The sequence below is a fragment of the Phyllobates terribilis genome, unplaced genomic scaffold, assembly GCF_046119375.1.
Source record: "Phyllobates terribilis strain yellow unplaced genomic scaffold, ASM4611937v1 Scaffold_1__5_contigs__length_1240528914, whole genome shotgun sequence".
Lineage (NCBI taxonomy): Eukaryota > Metazoa > Chordata > Amphibia > Anura > Dendrobatidae > Phyllobates > Phyllobates terribilis.
Window position 1 is genome coordinate 349,497,633 of NW_027362761.1, and position 14,353 is coordinate 349,511,985.

Sequence of the window (14,353 nt, forward strand, 5' to 3'; positions counted from 1 at the left end):
TAGATTAGGTTACTATGAAGCGAGCACAAGTATCTTGTGTTCAAATGAATATTGTGGGGTTCAGTTGATCAGAATAGCAAGAGTGGAGACCCGGAAATAAAGATGAGGTGAATTGAAGGTAAAAAATATTGCTTAGCACTTGAGATGTGCATATGTCAGAATATGAAGGTATATTAGTGGGTATGGGGATGTATATATGGGTGGTGGCAGATGAGACCAGTAATAATGAGGCAGAGTAGTGATAAAATAGAAAATAAAATAGAAGGGGCCAATAGTAAAGAATCATATTGGGACTCCCCTTATGGTGCTTTCTATTGCCGCAAAAGGATCTGTTCTAAGGATCTGTAACCCTTTCCCACGATCCTTACAACAGTTCCTTGCATCCTAGTTTGCAAAAACAAGGACAAACTATGCTATGACTTTTATATATTGCCACAGCTGCCACCTTAAATGACTTCCAAGGAAATTGCAATAATAAGCCTTAGCCTAACTTGCTTTACCTATTTTTTTGTACTTCCCCAAAGAATATATATTTAATATTCCAAGTTATTATTTTTTTAAATATTAATTCCCCAGAGAGATGTGTGTTCACTATATTACTAAAATGTCTCTTGTATGAAAAAAGTAAATTCGTTCAGAGAGTAGAAATTTTCAAAACATTTTCATGAGACAGAATAGTTTAAATGGAATCTATCACCAGGTTTTTGCTCGTTATTATCACTTAAGGACTAGTAAACCTGCTGTCCAGGGGTGGATTAAGAGTAGCAAGGGCCCCGGGCAGTTTAGAAGGCGCGGCCCCCCCCCCCCCACACACACACACCTGATGTATCACATGTCACATGATCCCCTGTGATAGATCATGTGATAGTTCACGTGAAATTAATTTGGCACAATATTAATATATTAATTATAATATTTTTTTTTAGGCTGTGTGCCCACTATGCGTTTTTTAAGCGTTTCGCAGCGGCAATTCCGCTGCAGAAACGCTTAAAAAACGCTTGGTAGAAGGTCAGCCATGTTCCCCAATAATAATCCGCATGTGCTGTGCACATGCTGCGAAAATTTCCGCTGCGGATTATCATTGCGGAAAAATCCGCAGCACTACCAATTATTTTGTGGAAGCGCGGCATTTTCGCCGCCATTGACTTGCATTGGAACGCATGGAATGCGCATCACTGCATCTGTACATGCGGATTCCATGCATTTCAATGTGCGGATGGTACCCGGGTCTGGGGGAGAGGAGACTCACCTCCGGACTCGAGTACCATAGAACCTGTAAAAAAAGAATAAAATAAAAAATAAATATTATACTTACCTTCTCATCGCCCCCGGTGTCTTTATCCGATGCGTCCTGGCTTGCCGGCAGCTCGCGGTAGACTAAAGGACCTGTGGTGACGTCATTTAGTCATGTGACGGGTCACGCGACCACTGAAGTCGGCAGGCCATCAGAAGGTAAGTATATATTTATTTTTTTATTTCTTACCATTCTTTGACTGTCACAATATATAAATCCATGCCGGTTGCATGCATTTATATAGTGTGACCAAGTTGTCAAGCACTTTCCAAGTGATGCTAAAATCGCTTGAAAAGCGCTTGTCAACCCGCATGCGGAAATGCATGTGAAGAACGCTTCACTTCCGCATGTCCCTAGCAGGAAAAACACATGTAAAATCCGCATACGTTTTTTTCTGCCAGGGAGATGCAGAAACGCTCAAAAAAAATCCGGAGCATTTCTGAATTGTGGGCACATAGCCTTACATTAATTGTATGACTTAATACTGAGCACATGTAGCCATCTATACACAGCAGGAGGCCGCACGTACCCATCTATACACAGCGGGAGGCCGCACGAAGCCATCTATACACAGCAGGAGGCCGCACGTAGCCATATATACACAGCAGGAGGCCGCACGGCGCCATCTATACACAGCGGGAGGCCGCACGTAGCCATTTATAAACAGCAGGAGGCCGCACGTAGCCATCTATACACAGCGGGAGGCCACACGGTGCCATCTATACACAGCAGGAGGCCACACGTAGCCATCTATACACAGCAGGAGGCCGCACGGTGCCATCAATACACAGCAGGAGGCCACACGTAGCCATCTATATACAGCGGGAGGCAGCACGGTGCCATCTATACACAGCGGGAGGCCACACGGTGCCATCTATACACAGCAGGAGGCCGCACGGCGCCATCTATACACAGCAGGAGGCCACACATAGCCATCTATACACAGCAGGAGGCTGCACGGTGCCATCTATACACAGCAGGAGGCCGCACGGTGCCATCAATACACAGCAGGAGGCCACACGTAGCCATCTATACACAACGGGAGGCTGAACGGTGCCATCTGTACACAGCGGGAGGCTGCACGGTGCCATCTATACACAGCAGGAGGCCGCACGGCGCCATCTATACACAGCAGGAGGCCACACGTAGCCATCTATACACAGCAGGAGGCCGCACGTAGCCATCTATACACAGCAGTAGGCCGCACGGTGCCATCAATACACAGCAGGAGGCCACACGAAGCCATCTATACACAGTGGGAGGCCGCACGGTGCCATCTATACACAGCAGGAGGCCACACGTAGCCATCTATACACAGCAGGAGGCTGCACGTAGCCATCTATACACAGCAGGAGGCCGCACGGTGCCATCAATACACAGCAGGAGGCCACACGTAGCCATCTATACACAGCGGGAGGAAGCACGGTGTCATCTATACACAGCAGGAGGCCGCACGGCGCCATCTATACACAGCAGGAGGCCACATGTAGCCATCTATACACAGCAGGAGGCCGCACGTTGCCATCCATACACAGCGGGAAGCCGCACGGCGCCATCTATACACAGAAAGAGGCAGCACGTAGCCATCTATACACAGCGGGAGGCCGCACAAAGCCATCTATACACAGCGGGAGGCCGCACGTAGCCATCTATACACAGCGGGAGGCCGCACGTAGCCATCTATACACAGCGGGAGGCAGCACGTAGCCATCTATACACAGCAGGAGGCCGCACGTAGCCATCTATACACAGCAGGAGGCCGCACGTAACCATCTATACACAGCAGGAGGCCGTACGTAGCCATCTATACACAGCGGGAGGCCACACGGCGCCCCCCAGATACAGCGGGAGGCTGCACGGCGCCATCTATACACAGCGGGAGGCCATACGTAGCCATCTATACACAGCGGGAGGCCACACGGCGCCCCCCAGATACAGCGAGTGGCTGCACGGCGCCATCTATACACAGCAGGAGGCCGCACGTAGCCATCTATACACAGCTGGAGGCCACACGTAGCCATCTACACACAGCAGGAGGCCGCACATAGCCATCTATACACAGCAGGAGGCCGCACGTAGCCATCTATACAGAGCAGGAGGCCGCACGTAGCCGTCTATACACAGCAGGAGGCCGCACGTAGCCATCTATACACAGCAGGAGGCCGCAAGTAGCCATCTATACACAGCTGGAGGCCACACGTAGCCATCTACACACAGCAGGAGGCCGCACATAGCCATCTATACACAGCAGGAGGCCGCACGTAGCCATTTGTACACAGCATGAGGCCGCACGTAGCCATCTATACACAGCAGGAGGCCGCACGTAGCCATCTATAGACAGCAGGAGGCCGCACGTAGCCATCTATACACAGCGGGAGGCCGCATGGGCTATCTATACACAGCAGAAGGCCACACGTAGCCATCTATACACAGCGGGAGGCCGCACGTAGCCATCTATACACAGCAGGAGGCCGCACGTAGTCATCTATACACAGCAGGAGGCCGCATGGTGCCATCAATACACAGCAGGAGGCCACACGTAGCCATCTATACACAGCGGGAGGCCGCACGTAGCCATCTATATACAGCGGGAGGCCGCACGTAGCCATCTATACACAGCAGGAGGCCACACGGAGCCATCTATACACAGCGGGAGGCAAAACTGCGCCCCCCCCAGAGACAGCGGGAGGCCGCACGCAGTCACGCACACACACACATATACAGACACATACATACACACATAAACACATTTGAAACACAAAAACACATATAAACAGACATCACACAATGATATCTGCCTGCCTGCACACACACACACACACACACCCACTCACTCAATCACACACACACACACTCACACACACTCACTCACACTCACTCACACACACTCACACACACTCACACACACTCACCATCCCCCGGCTCCCGTCGTCCAGCTCCTCTCCGGTGCAGCAGTGCAGGGCGCACTGCGTGACGTCACACTAGCAGACATGGCCACGTACAGGGCCGTGTCTCCTAGCTGTGATGCGGCCGGGCCAGCACACAGGGAAGTTAACAGGTGCAGTGCTGGCCCAGCTGAAGAAGAAGTAGCGGCCGTGCGCCACTGCTGGGGGAGCGGTCCGGGGCCCCCCCCGCCACTGTCTGTAGGTATGTGCCGCGGCGCCGCACATATTATAAGGAGGGCAATCTGGCCACGGGGCCCCGGGCGGTAGCCCAGATTGCCCTCATTATAATCCACCTATGCTGCTGTCATTTAGTCCAACCACGGTCCCTCCACTGACTGGTAGCTTTCTGCCTATGCACAGATTACAGAGGAAGTTGCCAATCAGTGATGTGGGCGGGGTTCTACAGAGCTCAGCATTCAAAGAACTGGTAGATATGCAGCAGATAAAACAGGGATTTTATCAAAACTATAAAAAGCAGTCCAGTAAGTGATACATCACTGGAATCAGGGTCTCTGTCTCTACATTGTGCTGCTCTCAGATGGGGTAGCAAAAACCTGCAAACAGACTCCTTTTAATAGTATCTCTAAGTCAAAAATGATGGACTATTTTGAAACTGTCACACATCAAATAGTTAATTTTCATGTATAATAATATACAGTGTTCAGCATAAAAGAGTACACCCCCTTTAAAAAGTAAGATTTTAATCAATATCTCATTGAATACAAGCACAATTTCTGAAATTTGGACAAGATTGAGTTTTATAGAACCTTTTTAACCCATTACATGAAAGAAAGTTTAATAATGTAACTTTTATAACAAAATCTTCAGTTTTATTCAAATTAATTGATGCAAAAATGAATACACCCCACATCAAAAACTACTATATCTAGTATTTTGTATGACCTCCATGATTTTAAGGACACCACCAAGTCTTCTATGCATGGAATGAACAAGTTGGTGACTTATTGCAACATCTATCTTTTTCCATTCTTCAAGAACGATCTCTTTTAGAGCCTTCGTATTGGATGGAGAATACTGCTGTAGTCACTATTTTTTTAAAATCTAGGTCCCTAGAGTAGAAAAGAAACAGCACTTAATAGGGAAAACGTTTTGAATTTTGCCTTAATTTTTTTTCAAGCCAGGCTGGCTTTTTATTATATCACTTACAATATTCGACTTTTCCTGGTGTTTGAAATTTTTAAATAGCTTGTATCATCCTGATATCTCCTTTTATATGGGCTTCATATGGAAGACACATAAGAAAGTCCCATGTACAGAACTCTTTCTCCATTAACAAGTGTGGAGAGCCAGAAGCACATTGATCAACTAATCACCACATTGGCAGCAATATGAATATTTTTGCATGATTCTAAAAAACTCCAAATCTGTGAGTCTTTTATGTGTTACCGAAGCTTGATTTCTCCCTGCAGTTTATACCCACCTCTCAGTATTATCCGGTGGGAGTAACTTAACAGTAAATTTCAGTCAGAAGACTGAAGATGTACTTTTTACACTAAGATAACTTAATAACCATCAATTCGAAGCCTGGAGAGAAATTTTATTTCTTTCTGTACGTAAATGTTACTTTAAGTATAAAATGAGTCCTCGAGCAACATATTACTTATCACACTGGACTTTCCAGCATTGTAAAAGAAGGAACACAATGTTCAAAGCCATTTTCAGAAATGACAGTGTTTAAGAAATCCAAAATATTACGAGATGCAGAGAATCACTAAGCTTGTCCGGTCGTCTGACAACTGTGGAGAGAATATCAGCTTCACAGTCTCCTTGAACTTACTGGACTTTATGGCTCGTACAATAAAGTGTAAAAGAGTTTTGTGCCTAGAGTACGTGCAGGTGGCTAGGACACAGTGCCGATATTTAACTCTTTGTGAAAATTATATTATATACATATGGGTATTTTAATTAAATATTAAAGATACTAAATTGTTTTTTTCCATTTTAAATTTAACCGATCAAGGCATCAATTCACTATAGAGATGTTCACCCACAATTTATCCATGTAGACTGGTGAGTAGTGTTGAGCGATACCTTCCGATATCAGGAAATATCGTATCGGATTGGATCGGACCGATACCCAAAAAGTATCGGATATCGCCGATTCCGATACCGGAAACCAATGCAAGTCAATGGGACAGAAATATCGGAATGAAAATAAACCCTTTCTTTCCTTGTAGGTTAATTCTACATGAAGTAAAACAACTAAGAATAATGTAGAATGTATTAAGCGAAAAGCCGGCAATTCAGCAGCGGCATACACCGGTACCCGACAATTTAGAACAGAAAGAATAAAGAATCACACATAGATTAGATAGATAGAAACATGTCAGTCACATATATATGAAGTACAGTGACAGTGTTGCTTACTGTACTTGTCATTTAGTGTAAAGGATTTATTAAAAAAAATAATAGTGCTTTCATGCACCGTCTCTTTAAAAAAGCCGGCCGGCAATTCAGCAGCAGTACCCGACAATTTAGAATAGAAGGAATAGAGCTTCACACATAGATTAGATAGATAGAAACATGTCAGTCACATATATAATAAGTACAGTGACAGTGTTGCTTACTGTACTTGTCATTTAGTGTAAAGGATTTATTAAAACAAATAATAGTGTTTTCATGCACAGTCTCTTTAAAAAAGCCAGCCGGCAATTCAGCAGTGGTACCCGACAATTTAGAATAGAAGGAATAGAGAATCACACATAGATTAGATAGATAAAAACATGTCAGTCACATATATATGAAGTACAGTGACAGTGTTGATTACTGTACTTGTCATTTAGTGTTAAAATAAAGGATTTATTTTAAAAAAAATTGGCGTGGGGTTCCCCGTAATTTTAGGCTGTAGCGGAGGTTAAGCAGACAGCTGGGGCAGATGTTTGAAGCCTGGGAAGGGGGTAATACCCACGGAGCTCCCCAGGCTACTAATATCAGCCCCCAGCTGAATACCTAGCCTTTACTAGCTATCAAAATAGGGGACCCCCCCAAAAAATGAAGTGGGGTCCCCCCTAATTTAATAGCTAGCAAAGGCTAGGCAGACAGCTGGGGGCTGATATTAATAGCCCAGGAAGGGTGCCATGAATATTGGCCCCCTCCCAGGCTAGAAACACCAGCCGTCAGCCGCCCCAGAAATGGCGCATCCATAGGATGCACCAATTCTGGCGCTTAGCCTCGCTCTTCCCACTGCCCTGTAGCGGAGGCAGTGGGGTAATAGAGCTGGGGTTGATGTCAGCTTATAATGCCAGCTGACATCAAGCCCAGGTTAGTAATGGAGAGGCATCTATAAGACACCCCCATTACTAACCCCATAGTCAAAGATAAAAAAAAACACAAACACCCAGAATAAAGTCCTTTAATTGAAATAAAGACACAATTCTTTATTGTTCTAAATTAAACCATACTTACCATCACGCCCACTCCAGCTGAAGCCAACGATCTCCTGCAATACAAGAAAAATAATAAAGCAACATCATCCTTACCTTTCCATGGTTCCTACGACAGATTCAGCTCTGCGACATCGAGATGACACTATGGACCGCAGCAGAAAGCTGCCATCCAGCTTGCCATGCCGCACGCACTGAGAAGCGGAGGCTTGCTTGCGCTCCTCAGTGTCTCTCTGTGACGGCATCCAGATGAGCCGAGTTCATGTCTAATGAACTCGGCTCACCTCATGCACGTCACTGACAGCGTGGGAGAATTCTCACGCTGAAGCACTTAGTGCAGGAGAATTTTCCCACGCTGTCAGTGACTTGCATGAGGTCAGCTGAGTTCATTGGACATGAGCTCACCTCATGCACGTCACTGACAGTGTGGGAAAATTCTCACGCTGAAGCGCTGAGTGCAGGAGAATTTTCCCACGCTGTCAGTGACGTGCATGAGGTGAGCCGGGTTCATTGGACTTGACCTCAGCTCATCTTTATGCCGTCACAGCGAGACACTGAGGAGCGCAAGCAAGCCTGCGCTTCTCAGTGTCTGCGGGATGACAGGCTGGATGGCAGCGTTCTGCTGCGGTCCAGCCTGTCATCTCGATGTAGCAGAGCTGAAGCTGTCGTGGGAACCATGGAAAGGTAAGGATGAGGTTGCTTTACTATTTTTCTTTTATTGCAGGAGATCGTTGGCTTCAGCTGGAATGGGCGTGATGGTAAGTATGGTTTAATTTAGAACAATAAAGAATTGTGTGTTTAGTTCAATTAAAGGACTTTTTTCTGGGTGTTGTGTTTTTTTTAAATACTTTCCTAGAAATTCATGGTGGTCATGTCTAATATTGGCGTGACCCCATGAATTTCGGGCTTAGGGCCAGCTGATAATGCCAAGCTGGCCCTAACCCCTTTATTACCCAGTGAGCCACCGCACCAGGGCCCTGGATGAGTTGGGTACAGCGCCAGAAGATGGCGCTTCTATGAATGCGCCATTTTCCGGGGTGGCTGCGGACTGCAATTTGCAGCGGGGGTGGCCCAGAAAGCTTGGGCCTCCCTGCGCTGCGGATTCCAGCCCCCAGCTGCCTAGTTGTACCTGGCTGGACACAAAAACAGGGCGAAGCCCCACGTCAATTTTTTTTTAATTATTTCATGAAATAATGAAAAAAAAAGGGCTTTCTTATATTGTTGTGTCCGGCCAGGTACAAATAGGCAGCTGGTGGTTGGGGGCAGCCCGTTCCTGCCTGCTGTACCTGGCTGGACACAAATATAGTGCGAAGCCCCATGTCAATTTTTTTAAAATTATTTAATGAAATAATTTAAAAAAAAAGGGCTTCCCTATATTGTTGTGTCCGGCCAGGTACAAATAGGCCGCTGGTGGTTGGGGGCAGCCCGTTCCTGCCTGCTGTACCTGGCTGGACACAAATATAGTGCGAAGACCCACGTCAATTTTTTTAAAATTATTTCATGAATTTCCTGAAATAATTTAAAAAAAATTGACGTGGGGCTTCGCATTATATTTGTGTCCAGCCAGGTACAGCAGGCAGGAACGTGCTGCCCCCAACCACCAGCTGCCTATTTGTACCTGGCCGGACACAACAATATAGGGAAGCCCTTTTTTTCTTAATTATTTGATGAATTTCATGAAATAATTTAAAAAAAAATACGTGGGGCTTCGCCCTATTTTTGTGTCCAGCCATGTACAACTAGGCAGCTGGGGGCTGGAATCTGCAGCGCAGGGAGGCCCAAGCTTTCTGGGTCCCCCCCCTGCTGCAAATTGCAGTCCGCAGCCACCTCGGAAAATGGCGCGTTCATAGAAGCGCCATCTTCTGGCGCTGTATCCAGCTCATCCAGGGCCCTGGTGCGGTGGCTCACTGGGTAATAAAGGGGTTAGGGCCAGCTTGGTATTATCAGCTGGCCCTAAGCCCGAAATTCATGGGGTCACGCCAATATTAGACATGACCGCCATGAATTTCTAGTAAAGAATTTAAAAAAACACAACACCCAGAATAAAGTCCTTTAATTGAAATAAACACACAATTCTTTATTGTTCTAAATTAAACCATACTTACCATCACGCCCATTCCAGCTGAAGCCAACGATCTCCTGCAATAAAAGAAAAATAATAAAGCAACATCATCCTTATCTTTCCATGGTTCCCACGACAGCTTCAGCTCTGCTACATTCACATGACAGGCTGGATCGCTGCAGAAAGCTGCCATCCAGCTTCCCATGCCGCAGACACTGAGAAGCGCAGGCCGCTCAGTGCCGAGTTCATGTCCAATGAACTCAGCTCACCTCATGCACGTCACTGACAGCGTGGGAAAATTCTCCTGCTGAAACGCTGAGTGCAGGAGAATTTTCCCACGCTGTCAGTGACGTGCATGAGGTGAGCTGAGTTCATTGGACATGAACTCACCTCATGCACGTCACTGACAGCGTGGGAAAATTCTCACGCTGAAGCGCTGAGTGCAGGAGAATTTTCCCACGCTGTCAGTGACATGCATGAGGTGAGCTCATGTCCAATGAACTCAGCTCACCTCATGCACGTCACTGACAGCATGGGAAAATTCTCCTGCACTCAGCGCTTCAGCGTGAGAATTCTCCCACGCTGTCAGTGACGTGCATGAGGTGAGCTGAGTTCATTGGACATGAACTCACCTCATGCACGTCACTGACAGCGTGGGAAAATTCTCACGCTGAAGCGCTGAGTGCAGGAGAATTTTCTCACGCTGTCAGTGACGTGCATGAGGTGAGCTCATGTCCAATGAACTCAGCTCACCTCATGCACGTCACTGACAGCGTGGGAAAATTCTCCTGCACTCAGCGCTTCAGCAGGAGAATTCTCCCACGCTGTCAGTGACGTGCATGAGGTGAGCTGAGTTCATTGGACATGAACTCGGCTCATCTGGATGCCGTCACAGCGAGACACTGAGGAGCGCAAGCATGCCTGCGCTTCTCAGTGTCTGCGGCATGGCAAGCTGGATGGCAGCTTTCTGCAGCGATCCAGCCTGTCATGTGAATGTAGCAGAGCTGAAGCTGTCGTGGGAACCATGGAAAGGTAAGGATGATGTTGCTTTATTATTTTACTTTTATTGCAGGAGATCGTTGGCTTCAGCTGGAATGGGCGTGATGGTAAGTATGGTTTAATTTAGAACAATAAAGAATTGTGTCATTATTTCAATTAAAGGACTTTATTCTGGGTGTTTGTGTTTTTTTTTAACTTTGACTATGGGGTTAGTAATGGGGGTGTCTTATAGACGCCTCTCCATTACTAACCTGGGCTTGATGTCAGCTGGCATAAGCTGACATCAACCCCAACCCTATTACCCCACTGCCACCACTACAGGGCAGTGGGAAGAGCGAGGCTAAGTGCCAGAATTGGCACATCCTATGGATGCGCCATTTCTGGGGCGGCTGACGGCTGGTGTTTCTAGCCAGGGAGGGGGCCAATATTCATGGCACCCTTCCTGAGCTATTAATATCAGCCCCAGCTGTCTGCCTAGCCTTTGCTAGCTATTAAAATAGGGGGGACCCCATGTCATTTTTTTGGGGAGGTCCCCCATTTTAATAGCTAGTAAAGGCTAGGTATTCAGCTGGGGGCTGATATTATTAGCCTGGGAAGCTCCGTGGGTATTACCTCCTTCCCAGGCTTCAAACATCTGCCCCAGCTGTCTTCTTAACCTCCGCCAGAGACTAAAATTAAGGGTAACCCCCCGCCAATTTTTTTTTAAATAAATCCTTTATTTTAACACTAAATGACAAGTACAGTAATCAACACTATCACTGTACTTCTTATATACAGTCATATGAAAAAGTTTGGGCACCCCTATTAATCTTAAGCTTAATGTTTTATAAAAATTGGTGTTTTTGCAACAGCTATTTCAGTTTGATATATGTAATAACTGTTGGACACAGTAATGTTTCTGCCTTGAAATGAGGTTTATTGTACTAACAGAAAATGTGCAATCTGCATTCAAACAAAATTTGACAGGTGCATAAGTATGGGCACCCTTATCATTTTCTTGTTTTAAATACTCCTACCTACTTTTTACTGACTTACTAAAGCACTTTTTTTGGTTTTGTAACCTCATTGAGATTTGAACTTCATAGCCAGGTGTATGCAATCATGAGAAAAGCTACTTAAAGTGGCCACTTGCAAGTTGTTCTCCTGTTTGAATCTCCTCTGAAGAGTGGCATCAGGGGCTCCTCAAAACAACTGTCAAATGATCTGAAAACAAAAATTATTCAACATAGTTGTTCAGGGGAAGGATACATAAAGCTGTCTCAGAGATTTAACCTGTCAGTTTCCACTGTGAGGAACATAGTAAGGATATGGAAGAACACGGGGACTGTTCTTGTTAAGGCCAGAAGTGGCAGGCCAAGAAAAACATCAGAAAGGCAGAGAAGAAGAATGGTGAGATCAATCAAGGACAATCCTCAGACCACCTCCAGAGAGCTGCAGCATCAACTTGCTGCAGATGGTGTCACTGTGCATCGGTCAACTATACAACGCACTTTGCACAAGGAGAAGCTGTATGGGAGAGTGATGCGAAAGAAGCCGTTTCTGCAAGCACGCCACAAACCGAGTCGGCTGAGGTATGCAAAAGCACATTTGGAGAAGCCAATTTCTTTTTTGAAGAAGGTCCTGTGGACTGATGAAACCAAGATTGAGTTGTTTGGTCACACAAAAAGGCGTTATGCATGGTGGCAAAAAAACAGAGCATTCCAAGAAAAACACTTGCTACCCACAGTAAAATTTGGTGGAGGTTCCATCATGCTTTGGGGCTGTGTGGCCAATGCCAGCACTGGGAATCTTGTTAAAGTTGAGGGATGCATGGATTCCACTCAGTATCAGCAGATTCTTGACAACAATGTTCAAGAATCAGTGATAAAGTTGAAGTTACGCATGGGATGGATCTTTCAGCAAGACAATGATCCAAAACACTGCTCCAAATCTACTCAGGCATTCATGCAGAGGAACAATTACAATGTTCTGGAATGGCCATCCCAGTCCCCAGACCTGAATATCATTGAACATCTGTGGGATCATTTGAAGAGGGCTGTCCATGCTCGGCGACCATCAAACTTAACTGAACTGGAATTGTTTTGTAAAGAGGAATGGTCAAAAATACCTTCATCCAGGATCCAGGAACTCATTAAAAGCTACAGGAAGCGACTAGAGGCTGTTATTTTTGCAAAAGGAGCATCTACTAAATATTAATGTCACTTTTCTGATGAGGTGCCCATACTTATGCACCTGTCAAATTTAGTTTGAATGCAGATTGCACATTTTCTGTTAGTACAATAAACCTAATTTCAAGGCAGAAACATTACTGTGTCCAACAGTTATTACATATATCAAACTGAATTAGCTGTTGCAAAAACACCAATTTTTATAAAACATTAAGCTTAAGATTAATAGGGGTGCCCAAACTTTTTCATATAACTGTATGTGACTGACATGTTTCTATGTATCTAATCTATGTGTGATGCTCTATTCTTTCTATTCTAAATTGTCGGGTACCGCTGCTGATTTGCCGGCCGGCTGTTTTTAAGAGACGGTGCATGAAAACACTATTGTTTTTTTTAATAAATCCTTTACACTAAATGAGAAGTACAGTAAGCTGAGCGCTGCCATCCAGCTTGTCATCCTTCAGAGACACTGCAGAGTGCAGGCATTATGGGAACTTCCGATTCCGGTATTCGATATTGTAAAAGTATCGGAACTCAGTATCGGAACTCCGATACCGCGAATATCGGTCGATACCCGATATTTCAGTATCGGAATGCTCAACACTACTCATGAGCATGTCCAGAAGTAACCAGTATAAAAGTACTGCAAGCTCAGCAATTGGCTAGGGCGTCAAGATCCCCAGAGTCATGTTCACATCCAGATCCTCGACCCAGATATAGTACGGTGTGTACAGTGAAAACTTATAGAAGAGCAGTGTAGACTCCTGGCCCTGCCATCTTACAAGAGCTGCCTCCAGTTCACATACCGGTACGTGCAACCTTGGGTTTTTCTGTGCCAGGAGCCCTGGCAGCAGGCAGGGAAGACGTATCATGGTTGTCGTGATTCCTACCAGGCAGCAGGTGGGTAATGATACCCCCTTTCTGCCCTGAACCTATGATAAAAATCCTTCTTGTGTCCCATCACAATAGAAATGCCTACCTTTATTACTATGTAAAGGGCACAAGGGAAGAATGATTAAGAATGACTACCAAATTTTTCGGACTATAAGATGCACATTACTATAAGTTGCATCCCAGGTTTAGGCAGCGGAAAATACGAAAAACATATTTCCTATTAATTAAAACCTCCATGGTGGTGTAAGAAGTGGAGTGGTCATAATTACTAGTTTTAGCACACTAAGGTAAAATAGGGAGATAATAATTCTCATTAGTTTTTCTCTGCAGCATGTGTATTATACACACATACAGTACAGACCAAAAGTTTGGACACACCTTCTCATTTAAAGATTTTTCTGTATTTTCATGACTATGAAAATTGTACATTCACACTGAAGGCATCAAAACTATGAATTAACACATGTGGAATTATATACTTAACAAAAAAGTGTGAAACAACTGAAAATATGTCTTATATTCTAGGTTCTTCAAAGTAGCCACCTTTTCCTTTGCTGACTGCTTTGCACACTCTTGGCATTCTCTTG

At 45.4% G+C, this 14,353-nt stretch overlaps 1 protein-coding gene across 1 annotated transcript in view; it reads right to left on the reverse strand.

Moving 5' to 3' along the window:
- The window catches only part of TMEM132B (transmembrane protein 132B), an 874,875-nt gene that overhangs the window by 461,660 nt on the left and 398,862 nt on the right, over positions 1–14,353 (reverse strand). The window lies entirely within an intron of this gene.